A 17,881-nucleotide genomic window follows, 5' to 3' on the forward strand; every position below is an offset into this window, starting at 1 on the left:
ACCACCCGGACAGCCCCGCAAAAGAGGACATGTCCGGTGAAAAGAGGACGTATGGTCAGTCTATCCTAGCCCGTTAGCTGCTAGCATGCTAGCAGCGATCGGTTTCACCGGACATGTCCTCTTTTGCTAGCATGCTAGCAGCTAACGGCTACGATAGACTGACCATACGTTCTCTTTTCACCGGACATGTCCTCTTTTGCGGAGCTGTCAGGGCGGAGTTTCTTAAATGCCTCAAATGTCTGGCATTTTGAGTATTGTAACGTGCAGTACGCTACTTAATATGTCCGTGTGGAAACTCGTTCGGTACACATCCGCACTGAAACCCCCGTACTGAAACGGTTCGATACAAATACACGTACCGTTACACCCCTATTATTTTGATTATTGTTTCTCAGCTGTTTTTAAATGTTGCAGTTTATAAATAAATGTTAAAAAAAAAAGTAGCCTCTGCGCATGCGCATAGCATAGATCCAACAAATTGATGACTAAATTAATCGGCAACTATTTTTAAAAATCGATTTTAATCGATTTAATCGATTAGTTGTTGCAGCCCTAATATACATACATTATATATATATATATATATATATATATATATATATATATATATATATATATATATATATATATATATATATATATATATATATATATATATATATATATATATATATATATATATATATATATATATATATATTAGAGATGTCCGATAATGGCTTTTTTGCCGATATCCGATATTCCGATATTGTCCAACTCTTAATTACCGATTCCCATATAAACCGATACCGATATATACAGTCGTGGAATTAACACATTATTATGCCTAATTCTGTTGTGGTGCCCAGCTGGATGCATTAAACAATGTAACAAGGTTTTCCAAAATAAATCAACTCAAGTTATGGAAAAAAATGCCAACATGGCACTGCCATATTTATTATTGAAGTCACAAAGTGCATTATTTTTTTTAACATGCCTCCAAACAGCAGCTTGGAATTTGGGACATGCTCTCCCTGAGATAATCCTGATACTCACTACAACTATGGGACATAATATACTTTGACTTTCACAAAGTGCATTATTTTTTTTAACATGCCTCAAAACAACAGCTACAAAAACAATGAAGGCAAACAGCTTGAGTCCAGAGCAGGCCTGGGCAATTATTTTGACTCGGGGGCCAAATTTAGAGAAAAAAATGTGTCTGGGGGCCGGTATTATTTTTAGGAACACTAATACAAAACCTCCCAATAATGTCTGATTGAATGCTAAAAACGTTATGACAGACCGCCTTAAAAAATGGAATGGAATTTCAATTTTTAAATAAATAAACAATGTGGGATTTACAATATTAACTATGAAGGATAAAACACTGAATATTGACAACATATGAACGTCACACCCCCTCTCCATCCACATATTTTACAATCAATAAAAATGCAACAAACACAGTGAAATATGAACGTCAAGGGTAAAAAAATAAACCCACCTACAATCTGATATATGTGATATATCACTAAGATTTTGAACTTTGTTGTAAAAATCTCCTTCCACGTCTGTACCTGACACCCACATTTCAGGCTCTGGAAACACTCTGTGGAAACACTCCCCACCCACACTGCTTGGTACCTCGTCTGAGCTGCTGTCACTTAGATTACCATAATGACTAATTAGATTATCATAGTAACTAATTAGATGGCCAAAGTAACTAATTAGATTATCATAGTAACTAATTACATGACCATAGTAACTAATTACAAGACCATAGTAACTAGTATATCATGCAGATTCCAAGCATTGAAAGACTTAGTATAGTTGAAGACTTACGGTCATTAGAAAACATCACTGCACATCATAATGGCAGCTACACTTTACATCTTAAAGATCTAAAAAAAAATATTTGGGAATGTCCGGCGGGCCAGATTGAAAAGCTTAACGGGCCGCATGTGGCTCCCAGGCCTTAATTTGACCAGGTCTGGTCCAGAGTATACTAGAGTAATAAAGTAAACAATAACATAGTCCTCATTTAATGCAAGACTGCCTGGCATACTGTACAACAGTATAAACTGGGCTCAATTTGCCCTGCATTAACGTATTTGTATGAGTAACACAAATGTGCTGCAAGCTAGTGGTGAGTGCTTGAAGTGGCCTAGCAGTCAGCCAGAGTTTCTGAAATGCTGCGTTGAGACAGGGCACCTCCGTTCACTGCAAGCTGCAAAGTGTGCGCCATGCAGGACAGACTAGCCACCGTAGCTTTTGCCATACTGTGTGCGTTGTCCCTGACCACAACGTGGGCTTTCGCCTTGGGGTGGTTTTTGTTGTATTTTTGTTTTTTCTCGGCGGAGTCTTTAAGCGACAACTGTGTGGTACTACTTTTTTCGGTGTTTGCTTTTCATCTATCTTCCGCTTGTATTCATCGTGTATCTCCTTATGATTCTTGAAGAGGTGGGAGATCAAATTGCTCGTATTAAAGGAAGACGTCTTGGTTCCTCCTCGCATAACCAACTTTTTGCAGTCATTGCAAATTGCCAGTTTTTTATCCGTCAGACACACTTTAAAATAATCCCAAACCATAGACATGGTGTCATTAGTCAGTCACCGAGCGAGCTGGCTTGTTAGCCACGGCTACAGCACCGGCAACAACACACTCTTATTGTTGTTATGGTCCGCACGCGGCGGTTTGATGAGGTCATCAAGCGTCGCCAGTAAACCTGTCATGCTGCAGTCGTGCTGCAACTCCTGTGTTGTGTGTGGGAAAGAGGAGAGGGGAGGGGCTGCTGACTGGGAGACGCGACTGCTCTTTACTTCTCCCTACGTCCGTTTAGCGCACCGTACAGCGGCGTTTTAAAATGTCATTAATTTTACTTTTTGAAACCGATACAGATCATTTCCGATATTACATTTTAAAGCATTTATCGGCTGATAATATCGGCAGGTCGGTATCATCGGACATCTCTTATATATATATATATATATATATATATATATATATATATACATACATTCATACATATATATGTACACATACATACATACATACATACATGTATATATACTAAGGCTGTCAAACTATTAATACATTTAATCGCGATAATTGCATATCTGTTTATAGTAAACTCAAAATTAATTGCAATATCACAATTAATCGCAGGTATATTTAATCGCTGCACATTTCGGAGTGGGCTTTTATTGTGGTCAGCCAAAGGCACACCTGTACAATAATCATGCTGTTTAATCAGCATTTTGATATGCCACAACTGTGAAGTGGGATGACTTATCTTGGCAAAAAAAAAAGTACTCGCTAACACAGGTTTAGACAGATTTGTGAACAATATTTGAGAGGAATAGGTCTTTTGTGTATATAGTAAACGTTTGTCAAATGATATGCAACCATGTGTAAATCACAAAGATTATTATCAAAGCTTAGGTCAGACTGATTACAAAATAAATACTAATAATTTAATATATGGCTAAAGAAGGGATTCATAAAAATTTATAAAATCTTGTGTTAAAATAAATTGTGACTAAGTTATTAATACATATAATAAATATATAATAAAACATATCTCTCTTAAATAAACTGCCAATAAAATGAAGGTTAAATGAAAAGACAGCTTCAACATTTTAGTAATATTTTTTGCGCTTAACAAACTTTTCTATGACTTTAGTTCCAGACTGTTTGATATTGTCATTACTGCTACAAATGGTGACTGTATTAAGACTGAGTACCGCTGCAGCACATACAGACCACAGCTGTAAAGATATTTTTTGGCGGCACTCTAGAGTGCGTAATATTAATAAATTCATAAAAGAACCAAACTTCATGAATGTTTTTTGTGACCAACAAGTATGCGCGCCAGTCACTCTATCGCAAAAAAATAAGAGTTGTAGAAATTATTGGAAACTTTGGTTTCTTCATTTGATCCCCTCCTGCTCAGGTCTGGCTGCGCCAAACACTACATAATGTGAGAGTGGAATACAAATAAAGAAACAAAAGAAGTATCCCACATTTCTCTTTTGTAAAGTAAATATGTACAGCATATATGGGCATCTACATCAACAATATGATTTACCTGAGCGGTTGGACAGGACAGATTTTTAAAAAATTAATAAATGAATACAATATAACTTTTTTTTAACTTGGGACGTCCCACGGGCTATAGTTTTGGGACCCCTTCTGTAGATTAATAAAGTATAATCACTACAAAGATACACTTCTGAGCTAGACCTTAAGACTGGGGAAAATATTCACATTATGCGCTAACCAAATCATAATTCCAAAAGGAGAAGCAGTTGAGTCTCAAAAAGTTCAACTCTCAGCAAAGATCTGTCTTTCATGTCAAAGGCAAAAAGTATTTTTGGACAGGGTTGTTGAACCGCATAAGCAAGACCTCTGTATGTGACTTACCATTGTTGTCAAGGTTGAACACAATTATAAAGTGATTTAAATGTCTTGACAGAGCCTGAGGGTTATGGAACAAAAAAGTCAAGTGGTAGACCAAAAAATGATGCTGACTACAGCTCAATACGCATTAGATGGCATCTGTGAGAAAAACTGGAGCTTTAGGTTGTGAAGTGGCATCAATTAGCATCAATCACCGCAGACTGAGGCCCTCAGTCAAGAGGGATACCCGTTACAGATTTTGACTTTTTAAGGCATAAGTGTAAAACTCAAGACCTGAGGGCCAGATCTGGCCTGCCACCTTGTTTATTCTGGCCCGCAAATGTTTGAAATGTGAAAAAAGAATTCCCTGAAGACAAAATTACTTTGCGGGCCAAAACCAAATTATTTAAATTGTATTATGTGCTGTTGACTTTATTTTGCTCAAACAATTGTATGTAATAAAAGAAAATAAAGAAGTAGTTTAGATATTGCGTTGATATTGTCAAACCACAAATAACACTTACCATGAATACATTTAAAAATGTAGTTAATTGGTATTAGTAAATCTCACTTATGGATGATCGTATCAGAATAGGCAGCATAAAACCCGAATCAGAACACCTACCTGTGATTATTGACGATTAATTTAAATTCAAAAGTGTGATTAATTTGATCGGAAAAAAAACATTTGCCAGCATTAATTCATATTATTTACTGTTACAAGCGACCCTCTGAGGTCAGCCATAACTGCCATGTGGCCCTCAATAAAAACGACATTGACACCTCTGCATTTTAAAGGCGAACTGCACTTTTTTTTGGAATTCGCCTATCATTCACAATCATTATGAGTAGGGTTGGGTATCGAGTATCGATTGGAACCGGGACTAACTTTCGATTCCTAGTTTCGATACCCAGTCCGCCGACCGGAAAAAAAGAATAAGTCCGCCGACCGGAAGAAGAAGCCGCTAAACACCAACGAAGAAGCGCCCACCGCCGGAAGTGTTAGCATAGCCGAGCCTATGTAGCCGAGCGAGTCAGTCAAGCATGGATAGCGGGCGCCGGCGGTCGAAGTGTGGCTTTATTTTACTAAAAAAAATGAAATATCGGCGAAATGTAACACGTGCGACAGGACTGTTTCGTGCTTAGGAGGGTGCACGTCGAACATGATGAAGCACCTCCGAGTACAAATAAATGCGTGTCCCGTCTTCGACGCGCTGCGCCGACCGTCCTCCTGTGCCTCTTCCTCTGGCTTCAATGCCCAGCCTGGCACCTCGGTGACTGCATTGCAGTCCGAATCCGGTAAGTAAAACAATATATATGCAATAAATAATGTGTTTAGCGCCAACTTCAAGGCAGCTAACAAATTAGCCCGCATATTTTTTCATAGACAATTTACAACCTGCTAGCCAGGCTCCGCGATGTGCTCAGCGTACTCCGTTCACCGTAGCGGCAATGGGGAAGATGTCGGTGCCACAGACGGAAGAGTGCCACAGAAAGGTCACTGCACACATAGTCAAATTACTGCATCCCTTTTCAGAGGTGGAATCTCCAACATTTAGGTTAGTTAAGCAATAACGTTAGAGCTAAGCTAATTGATACTGGGCTAAACAGTAACAGCAACATTACATGTTTGTATATGTTTGCAGGGATATGGTGAAAACTCTCAACCCAAAATACATACCACCTTCCAGGGACTAACTGTCAAACACAATCGGAACCGAGAATCGTCAGGAATCGGAACCGAAACAAAGAATCGGAATCGGAATTGTTCGAATTCAAACGATACCCAACCCTAATTATGAGACAACAACACATATGCAGCTAATGAGAGCTCCCTATGTTGCCTTCAAAACCCTCCATCAACAATTTATATCCACGCTGTAAATATATATATAATGTAGTAACAGACACATTCATAACATTATTTAATAAGTACAATATTTACCCTATTTTGGTCATTTTAAACATTACCAGAACTTCTTTCCTGGGCGCATGATTTCAGTGTCCACAGCAATGCACTTCCTACTTCCACATTATATTAAATCATGGCAGACTTGGTAATGGATGACTAAGGATACTTTTTTTTGACAAATGAGGATTCACAACCTTATGTTTTTTAACCTGATCATACGAAGTATGAACAGCTGGTTACAGAAGTTTGGGGAGCACAAAGAAAGGGTGAATTGTTGGAGCAGACGGGGGTGAAAGAGCTAGGACCAGCATGCCTTGGCGGTGTAAATGGGGAGCTTGCCAAGCTGTGCAGACAGAAATGGAGTGCCTCTGCTGCTCTGAGTGGCACACAATGTTATTATCAATGGAAAGGATTTTTGTATCTGACAAAGATGACGCCGCTCAAAGAAACTGCGAAACAAACTGTGCGCTTACAAACCCTACATTGGTAAAACTTTTTCCCACCTTCCCAAAATCAACTGAAAACCCAGCCAGCTTGACCAAAGAGACAACGTTCCATTGAGTAAGTCACGATAATATTGATCATGATACATGCAGAACATCATGCTTGTTAGTACAACCATACACTGTCAAGCTAGCTGTGTACAAACAAAACATGAAATGTGGGCTAATACTTTACATTAGGGCTGGGCGATATATGGAATATACTCGATATATCGCGGGTTTGTCTCTGTGCGATATAGAAAATGACTATATCGTGATATTCAAGTATACGTTTTCACGCAGTTGCTTTTAGCTGCGGGGCATTAAACTGCATGCGTTTCTCACTCTTTCCTGTCTCTCCTTCTCACAGAGACATAAACAAGCGCACCTTCTTACATACGTCATACTGCCACGTGAGCAACGTCACACGCTCCCGCGGAGCAGAGAGGTAGCGACATGGTAACGTTAGCTGTGATGCTAACAGCTAACGGTGTGGTTTGAGTGGTAATAGGAGAGAAAGAATGTGCGAATCTGGTATGGTAACAAATGGAGGAATAATTAATTCCCAAGAAAAACAGCACGGGGTCCATCGTCTGGCGGTGGTTTGGCTTCAAGCGGGAATATGTCTTTACATGTCACATCTCCGTTCGGTGCCACACCAACTAAATGCCGAAGCAACTATTTCCACATCAACACCGTAGGACATATATTATTTGATATGCAGCTAATTTTTAAGTGACACTTATTGAAATATCTTGTGTGACATCATGCACAAAAGTGCACTAATAGCTTGTTTTAAAATGTCTCTGACAATCTTGCACTTTCTGTTTTGGAAATGACATGAATGTTTGTGCCACTGCTTAATAACTGTTTAATAAATACAGTTTTGCTAAATTGACTTAGTTGTGATTTCCCTCTCTGCATGAAAGTTTAAAATGAGCATATATTAATGCAGTATGAACAAGAATGTTTTAATGTAGACACATAGAATCATCATACTGCTGTGATTATATGCATCAAGTGTTCATTCAAGGCTAAGGCAAAATATTGAGATATATATCGTGTATCGCGATATGGCCTAAAAATATCGAGATATTAAAAAAAGGCCATATCGCCCAGCCCTACTTTACATATACTGTAATATGATTGATGTTTTTCAGTCAGTACAGATTGGTGTCCTATCGCTTTGTGTTATGCATTACAAACTGAAAAGCCATTCAGCTGTTGTTGCAGAAGCTATCTTACAGCTAATCAATCTTACGACGATGTGTTACTATGCTAGAAAAAGAGTTCTTCTGTGTTTGCTCTTACAATAACACTGTCACTACAGCTTAGTTATTACGCAGGTTACGGAATGTAAATGTAGTATTGCTGGGGGTTTTTAAATGCATTTTTAGTCTGATTTAGAGGCAAAATGGCTTGCTCCCATTAAATGCACCGCCAGTCACCTAGAACGAGCCGATTATTACAAATAAAAATGAAAAAAACAAACCAAAAAAACATATGTGTTCTTGTCTCTCATAAGGATATTGAACAATACACAAAATTTTAAAAAAAAATGCAATTCTCCTTTAGGCTATGATCTTAACTACCTTTCTAAGTTTTACTTTTTTGACTCTGAATTGTTTGTCTTATGCTCCTGTTTTGATCCTCTATTTACACTCCGGTTACAACAGCATAAAATGTGAATATTAGTCATTATAACTGGTCTTAAGATTGTGTTCAGTAGGGGTGTGAACAATAAAAACAATATCCATCCATCCATCCATTTTCTACCGCTTGTCCCTTTCGTGTCATATCAGAAAGTGAAACACAATTTGGGCTATGCCCTGAGATTAAAGATTTCTAGAGTTCGGTTTCCAGATGGTATTCTCATGTACTTAAAGTATATCTGGATCCTGATCCTGAAACTGCTTTGCTTGGCATTTCTAACACTTTAGACAAGATGGGTCGAAATGTTAGCACAGTGGTGGCCTATGGTATGGTCATAGCAAAGAGATGCATTTTGAGAGTGTGGAAATCTGTCTCACCACCTAAATTTGAAGCCTGATTGCGGGAGCAAGTGGGAATCCTCCACATTGAAAAACTGAGATATTAGATTTCTGGTAACTTACATACATGTTGTGATGTGTGGAGACCTATCTTGGAATACCTAAAACTGTAGGAACCCCCCCCTAAGAAGTACCAGTCTTGGCATAATTGATGTGATTGATGAAAGTGGACATTCAACTGATATATGTAAGCCTCTTTGTATGTATTTTGTTTTTACATGTTATAATCTGTGTAAAAAAACTTCCATCTATCCATTTTCTACCGCTTGTCCCTTTTTTGGGGTCGCGAGGGGTGCTGGAGCCTATCTCAGCTGCATTCGGGCGGAGGGCAGCGTACACCCTGGACAAGTCGCCACCTCATCACAGGGCCAACAGATAGACAGACAACATTCACAGTCACATTCACACACTAGGGCCAATTTAGTGTTGTCAATCAACCTATCCCCAGGTGCATGTTTTTGGCGGTGGGAGGAAGCCGGAGTACCCGGAGAGAACCCACGCAGTCACGGGGAGAACATGCAAACTCCACACAGAAAGATCCCGAGCCTGGGATTGAAGCCAGGACTACTCAGGACCTTCGTATTGTGAGGCCCATGCACTAACCCCTGTACCACCGTGCTGCCTTGTAAAAAAAACTTCTTAATTCATTATTTTTATTTTCATATTTTATGTATTTACTTTATTATATGTATATATGTTTGTATTAAGAAAACTGACAATAAAAATACTTTGAAAAAAAAAAACATAATAAAGTGAAATACAGCAATAGATGAAATGACATATAAACACAACGCTCCTACTCAGATCCATCACACAATCTGCTGACAAAGTGTAATCAATGTATGTGTGACTCCCACAGCAGTAGAGAAAGGCATGGACTGTACCTGAAGTGTTGGCCGGTCAGCCAGCGTTCAGGGCCGGCTGGTCCCAGGTCAGCCAGGTGAAGAGGAGGGGGTCCACAGACGAGGCGTTTAAATCCGACAATGTTGTGTTACATTGCAATCCCACCTGCTGTGCGATGGAGGAAATGCTGTCGTCTTGTCCACAGTTGACGAAATCAAAAACAATTCAAGGTAATTTAGTCTGCCCCCTCCCTTTGCTGCATTAATATGCACAGTATATACCACAAGACACCGCTTCGCGCTTGTTGTCAAACACTCCAAAATAGCCCAAAAAGACCGTCAAATCCTTGACTCCTTGAGGGGAAAAATATTGGAATAACGGATGGTTTATAAAAGGCAGTGAAGCAAAATGGCGACTTTATAACGAAGGAGGAGAGCAGGGGGAAAAAATCATGCGCTGGCTGGAGCCTACAAAAAATGTGAGCTCGAACGACGACACTTTTTAAGAGTCAAAGGGCGTTGGAAAATACAAAAAAAAAAAAGAAGAAACGCCAACAAACGGTGGCTTTTCGGCCACTCCTCGGCTCCTTACCTCGGTATTATTATGCTTTTTAATATGTCGCTCCCCTCGGCCGCGAACACACGCTTAGCTGAAGCAGTGACAACGATACTTGACAACTCTCGCCGTATTGCAGTTATTAATATCATTGCTTCCTGTGTCGACGAGGTGACTGTGGAGCTTCCAGCGGAGTAAACTTGCTGCCGTGACACCGGCTCCTGCTTCCCGACGTAACGACGTTCTCTCCTGACGTGAAATCATTGCCAACTATTAGCTCACTTTGGCTCGCCATTAGCATCTAGCATGGCGACTCCTCCTAGTACAATATCCTTTTTCAGGCATATTTTCATGTTGATTGTGTCTAAAGCCTGTCACAGCCTTCTTAACAAACCCCGGATTTAAACCAAAACGTAGCGACATAACAGCATTTTATCCCCAAACTCGAGTCGTTAAATATAATTATTTAGTAGTGGATGCTATAGTAGCTTAAGCACATATATTTCTCATTTCAACTGTCTTATTGATTGATTATTATTGATTATACCTCCCTTATAAAGTCTGAAGTGTGAGACATTAAGGTCTTCCACTTCACTAATAACACAAAGCTTCTCTTCTTAGTCTTTGATTGGTGCCAGTCATCATGACCTAATATTTGTTAATAATGAATATTACCTGAAGCCATGACGTCATCTTTGTGTATAAACATTGTTTTAAAAGTCGCCGGTAGAGGGCAGGAGAGACTCATTTTTGTGTATCATTGTGTAACAATACAATATGCATACCAACAGTTGCATTGATGTGTGTGTGTGTGTATATAAATATATATATAAAATATATATTTAAAATAAAAAATAAAAAAATATATATATATATTCTCAATTTACCGGTTGATCTACGTTCCCATCCTCACCTATGGTCATGAGCTTTGGGTTATGACCGAAAGGACAAGATCACGGGTACAAGCGGCCGAAATGAGTTTCCTCCGCCGGGTGGCGGGGCTCTCCCTTAGAGATAGGGTGAGAAGCTCTGCCATCCGGGAGGAGCTCAAAGTAAAGCCGTTGCTCCTCCACATCGAGAGGACCCAGATGAGGTGGTTCGAGCATCTGGTCAGGATGCCACCCGAACGCCTCCCTAGGAAGGTGTTTAGGGCACGTCCGACCGGTAGGAGGCCACGGGGAAGACCCAGGACACGTTGGGTAGACTATGTCTCCCGGCTGGCCTTGGAACGCCTCGGGATCCCCCGGGAAGAGCTGGACGAAGTGGCTGGGGAGAGGAAAGTCTGGGCTTCCCTGCTTAGGCTGCTGCCCCCGCGACCCGACCTCGGATAAGGGGAAGAAGATGGATGGATGGATGGATGGATGGATATATATACAGTATATATATAATTATTTGTTTTCTATTTGTAGTGTGTGCAAAATAATATTCATTAATGACTATTTTTTGAAGCTACACATAAAATTTGAATCTCCAGAATAAGTCACGTAGTAGGAATTAAATTGAATGATGAGTTTCAATAATATTTTTTGAGCATTGACCATCTACTGAGGCTGTCTTGTGATTGCGTGCATTGTGGTGTGTGGCGTATGGTTTACGGTTGAAGTTTATTTCGATCGTGCATACAATTACAACATGATACAGTATATGACAATTTCCAGTTTCTCTTTTCAACATGTTCGAAAAGGAGTAGGAAGAAGCAGAGCTTATTTAAACCTACCTCTTTCCTTTTCATAGCAATTACTAACACGTTCATGTCAGGTTTGTCACTGACAGTTTAGTTATGTTTTGGTTTTTCCTCTGTTTGTGTTTATTTCCTGTCAGCGCTCTTATTTTGGTTATTTCCTGCTTTTCTCCCTGAGCGCTGTTTCCCCTCAGCTGCGGCTGATTGGCACCTGGCCACACCTGGTGTCAATCAGCCGGCTGCTATTTATACCTGCCCTTCCCTCCAGTCAGTGCTGGAGTATTGTCGATGTCATTACTACCTGTCGTGCTAATACTTGTCGATGTCATTACTACCTGTCGTGCTAATACTTGTCGATGTTGTTACTACCTGTCGTGCTAATACTTGTCGATGTCATTACTACCTGTCGTGCTAATACTTGTCGATGTTGTTACTACCTGTCGTGCTAATACTTGTCGATGTCATTACTACCTGTCGTGCTAATACTTGTCGATGTCATTACTACCTGTCGTTTTAGCTGTAGCTACTATCTGTAAGCTGTAACCTGTATCCTGTAGCTGTTTGCAGCTTGCTGTCTTTCTGTTCCTAGTTTCTGTTTGCTGGCAGTGGTTCCTGTTCCATGTTTCCAGTTTGCCTGTTCCTGGTTCCTGGTTTGTTTTCTCTTGATTTTTTTGGACATTAAATCATGTTTTCCTGCACCAAGCCTGCCGTCTCTGCATCTTGGGTTCGTCACCAACACACTGTGACAGTTCACTTCCTGTTTTCAATTTGTAGACAATTTACTCCATAAATAATACAATTCTAAAAAAACCTAAAAATGAATAAATAGTAAAGTAAGCCGTAAATTGCATAATGAGATAATCAAAATGATCTCATTTTAAAGAAGTTCAAAATGTTTATCAAAACTCCTTATATTTTGTAAACACTTTTATTTTGAACAGCCTCCTAAACTGGATTATATTAGTGCTTTTTTGACTTCTTTGCTTAATCCATTCCAAAATTAAATTCCACATACGGATATGCTAAAGGTTGTAAAGTGTGCATATACATATTTTATATCAGATTTTCCTCCCAGGTTACGTTTCTGCTCTTTTAATGAACCTCTTCTGTTGTATGTTCTTGTGTAGCAGGTTATAGTTTGCTTTGTATGTAATTTTAGCTGTTTACAAAAGCACAAAAACATTGAACTTCAATATTTTTGATTCACTAAATAAAGGGGTTGATCGTTCCCGATATCCAACATTATGTATTATTCTAACTGACCTCTTTTGTAAGACCGTTAGTGAATGAAACATACTTTTGTACCGTATTTTCTGGACCATAGGGTGCACCGGATTGATTATAAGGCGCACTGCTGATGAATGGTCTATTTTTGATCTTTTGTCATATATTAGGAGCACCGGATTACAGGGCGCATTAAAGGAGTCATATTATTTTTTTCAAAATTTAAAACACTTTCTTTTGGTCTACATAATGTCATGATCCGTGGTCTGGATCATGTTTTTTGTTCTCTGTTTGTTTTGGACTCCTAAAGTTCCTGTTTGTGCACCTCCTGAGTTTAGTCACCATGGTTACTTTTGATTTTCACCTGCCTCTGTTGTTCGGGACACTCACCTGTTTGTAATCAAGAGACACTATTTAAGGCTGCCTTTGCTGGTCACTCGTCCTGGCTTCTTTGTTTGCTTCATTCTCTCGTCACGTAAGTTTTGCTTGTCTCCTAGCCTATGCTAAGTTTAGTGTCGAGTGCGATTGGCACATGTGTTTTTTTTAACTTGTTTTCTGTTCTTGGTGGTGCTTTGATTTGTTTGAGAACTAAATCATGTTCCTACCTGCGAGTCCTGTCCGGAGTGTTCCGTTTGCATCCCGGGGGAACAACACGCTGCGTAAACCCATCCGTGACAAATAACATGTAATGGTGGTTCTTTGGTCAAAATGGTGCATAGATGTTTTACAGATCATCTTCAAGTCGCTTTCTGACAGTCGCTCCAGGATGCGCCGTTTTGTGGGCGGTCTTATTTACGTGGCTCACCTTCGGCAGCGTCTTCTCCCCGTCAACTTTGTTGTAGCGGTGTAGCGTGCAAGGACGGGGGTGGAAGAAGTGTGAAAAGATGGAGCTAACTGTTTTAATGACATTCAGACTTTACTTAAATCAATAACGGAGCAGCATCTCCTCATCCGGAAACAACCACACCGGAAATGTGTCCCGTGAAAAACCGTCCGACCGACACTCTCTAATAACTAAAGTTCCTTGGGTGAATAATGTGAACTCACTACACCGGTATGTTTTAGCACTTTAATGGCGAGTTTACTGACAGATATAAGTAAGAACTTTACACTACTTTATATTTGAGATGGCAACAGCGGAGGATGAATGTCACATAACAAGAAGATAGAAAAGCCATTTTTCAGGGTTTATGCAGATCCCAAATACAGATCAGCAGGTACCAGAAGGTAAGAAAAGTTTCTTTTGCATAATATTGCGAAACAAAACGCCAGATGATATGTCTTACCTTATACACACACCATAATAATGCTCGTATGTTTAATGCGCCGACAATTATTGAAGCGGTGCGGCTTCATAGCTTACCAAAGTCATACTAAAACATTTTGATAGATCTTTGAGTGCCGTGTGTAATGTTCTATATTTTCAATGGAACATATACAATGTCGGTGTTGTTTACTTGTGACATATTGCCATCATAGTGCTGTCTACACTTATCTCTTATGTTTGACTGCCATCTACTGGTCACATTTATCATTACACCATGTACCAAATAAAATAGCTTCGAGGTGGGTAAGTTCAACCAAACTTATTCCTTACATTAGGCGCACCGGGTTATAAGGCACACTGTCGAGTTTTAAGTGCGCCTTATAGTCCGGAAAATACGGTAGTTATTTACCATTCAAACATTAGGTTCAAATTTTTGCATTGCGTGTCAAATTGGAAACCTCTTATATACATACAATATGTACACTCTAATACAATACAAAAGATTACTCCAAAATGATCTTTAATTTTTCTGAATTATGCACATATATAAGAAAGTTTGTATGTTGTCGAGGTAAGCTTTATGGCTCTTTGAAGGGAGCCGGATCTTGAAGGGTCCCCCTTTCAAAGAAAGACTCTTAAAAGACTGTCTCAAAATAATAGTGTTTGGGTTTTTTTAACTTTTTTGTTTTATCAAAGAAAATAATCATTGTTAAAATGTGGATCTATTGATTGGAATTATTCTAAAGCTATTGACTATATACTATAGCACCTCAACTTATGAGCTTAATTATTTATGTGACAGAGCTCTTAATTCAAAAAATGTGTATCTCAATTCAATGACTCCCATGAAAATAATTTTTAATCAATTTCATCAGTGCTTGGCACACTCAAAACAGCAACATTTTACCTTGTGACATGCCTTTGAAAAGAAAAACAAACAAACAATATTGTTTGAAAAACAGTAATGTTGTACATTATTATTACATTCATAAAACTACCAAAGTTGTTAGTACTACATTATATTTTTACCTTTTACCTTTACCCACCTTTGTGGGGTGGCGTGCCTCGGTTGGTAGAGCGGCCGTGCCAGCAACTTGAGGGTTCCAGGTTCGATCCCCGCTTCCGCCATCCTAGTCACCGCTGTTGTGTCCTTTGGCAAGACACTTTACCGACCTGTACCCAGTGCCACCCACACTCATTTAAATGTAGCTTAAAAATATAGATGTTGGGTTTCACTATGTAAAGCGCTTTGAGTCTCTAGAGAAAAAGTGCTATATAAATATATTTAACTTCACACCTTGGAGAGTGGACTTCTCTAATCTCTCCTTCCAGCTGCTTTGCCGCAAACGCACTACCAGGAGCTTCTCCATATTTTCATCGATAAATGTCAGCCTTTGATATTATTTTATAAAATGATTGGCTGTCATTAGACTTATCCTGCTTCAGTATGATGCAGACTTGCAGTGATTCGCCTACATTGCTTTGCCAAGTTACTGACAAGCTGTCATATTTCTGATGATTTCTTTCATAAATTCACTGAATATTCACCACTTCTTCTCAGCGCTGTCCTTCAAGTGCAAGTGCATACAACATGGCTTCCTCACAAATGCGTGTCGGTTCTTAGCGTTCACCTAAGAGAAACATTCAAAAGACACGATTCGTTCACGAACGTCACAAGCCAACGCACGCAAGAAAACCTGGGCCTTCATATATCGAGCTTGCGTCCGCACAAAAACCTGCCGTACGCCCTTTTTCACGGTAAAGTTGAGACGTATCAAAACTGACGTTGACCTGGAAATGTGCTTGAGCTGTAGTATGCAGGCTGTGGATACTTGCGCTCCACACAGAGATGGTGCTGGCTAACAGTTCACATAAACAAGTGCCAACTTTTACTCCTCAGACTGATTGATGTGCCGATCAAAGACATGTGAACAATTAACCCCCCCAAGATACCCAGAGGGACAATTGTGCTAAAAATGGATGGAACTGTAATCTGACTCGTGTGAGCAGGCTACTGTACAAACACATTTTGTTATAGTTTACCAAAAATATTTTACATTGGAGTAATCAGTCACCCACCTCTTATGTTTGACATATCATTGTAGCGACTATATCTTTTCAAACGGGGCGAAGCACTAATTTCTACAAACATTTGTGAAAGAATGGGCCGCTCTCAGGACCTCAGTGATTTCCAGCGTGGAACTATCTTAGGATGCCACCTGTGCAACAAATCCAGTCGTGAAATTTCCTAAATATTCCAAAGTCAACTATCGGCTTTAATATAAGAAAATGGAAGCATTTGGGAAAAACAGCAACTCAGCCACAAAGTGGTAGAACACTTAAACTGACAGAGAGCGGTCAGCGGAGGAATTAAGGTGTGGGGTTGTTGTTCAGGAGTTGGGCTTGGCCCTTTAGTTCCAGTGAAAGGAACTTTGAATGCACCAGGATACCAAAATATTTTGGACAATTCCATGCTCCCAACCTTGTGGGAACAGTTTGGGCACCTTCCTCTTCCAATATGAAAGCAAGGTCCATAAAGACATGGATGACAGAGTCTGGTGTAGATGAACTTGACTGGCCTGCACAGAGTCCTGACCTGAACCCGATAGAACACCTTTGGGATGAACTAGAACGGACACTGAGAGACAGACTTTCTCGACCAACATCAGTGTGACCTCACCAATGCGCTTTTGGAAGAATGGTGGAAAATTCCTATAAACACACTCTGCAACCTTGTGGACAGCCTTCCCAGAAGAGTTGAAGCTGTAATAGCTGCAAAAGGTGGACCGACATCATATTGAACCCTACGGGTTAGAAATAGGATGGCACTTCAAGTTCATATGTGAGTCAAGGCAGGTGGCCAAATACTTTTGGCAATATAGTGTATGTCGTTTTCTTCACTCGAAACACGAGAAAGAAGCACCTCCTACACAATAAATTCCATAGTGTCAAATCAACACTTAAAGAGTTAAATTTAACACTATGCCCGAGTCTATATAGTTCTAACCTGAGCTGGTGTTAAATTTACTCTTTCCATAGTGTTAAATTTATAGAGTTAAATGAACACTAAATAGAGTCGAAAATTGTAACACTGTAGAGTGTTGTCTGGTGTTAAATTTACTCTTTCCAGTGTTAAATTTATAGAGTTAAATGAACACTAAATATGCTGTGGGCTTGCCCCACCCAGACACATTTGATGCTTACACCGGGAGCAACACAATTACATCAAACTATACATTTTTAAATTGTGACACTGGCCATCATAGAGTAAATCCAGCATTTTCCAGCACATTGTTCACATTTCCAGCACATTTATATTTTTTCGTTCATTGTTTCAGAGAAAGCACAGTTTACCGGAGTCAAATCCCTTGTGTGTTTTACATACATGGCCAACAAAGATTATTCTGATTTCAAACCTGGAAAACACTGTATTTCCAGACATTCAAGGCTGTGTACATACTCTGCTCATAGCACAGTTAAAGCTT

At 39.6% G+C, this 17,881-nt stretch overlaps 1 protein-coding gene across 2 annotated transcripts in view; it reads right to left on the minus strand.

Annotated features, from left to right (window-relative positions):
• The window catches only part of znf512b (zinc finger protein 512B), a 67,445-nt gene extending 56,595 nt beyond the window's left edge, over positions 1–10,850 (minus strand). The window contains exons 1-2 of one of the 2 annotated variants that reach the window (XM_062053742.1): positions 10,261–10,850; positions 9,711–9,837 (exon numbers count right to left, since the gene is read on the minus strand). The gene's annotated coding sequence lies outside the window, so the exon portion shown is untranslated. Of the gene's footprint in view, positions 1–9,710 lie in introns of both variants that reach the window. The other variant, XM_062053741.1, reaches the window with a different exon arrangement.
• Positions 10,851–17,881: the final 7,031 nt, after the last annotated feature.

This window comes from Entelurus aequoreus, linkage group LG07 (genome assembly GCF_033978785.1).
Source record: "Entelurus aequoreus isolate RoL-2023_Sb linkage group LG07, RoL_Eaeq_v1.1, whole genome shotgun sequence".
NCBI lineage: Eukaryota > Metazoa > Chordata > Actinopteri > Syngnathiformes > Syngnathidae > Entelurus > Entelurus aequoreus.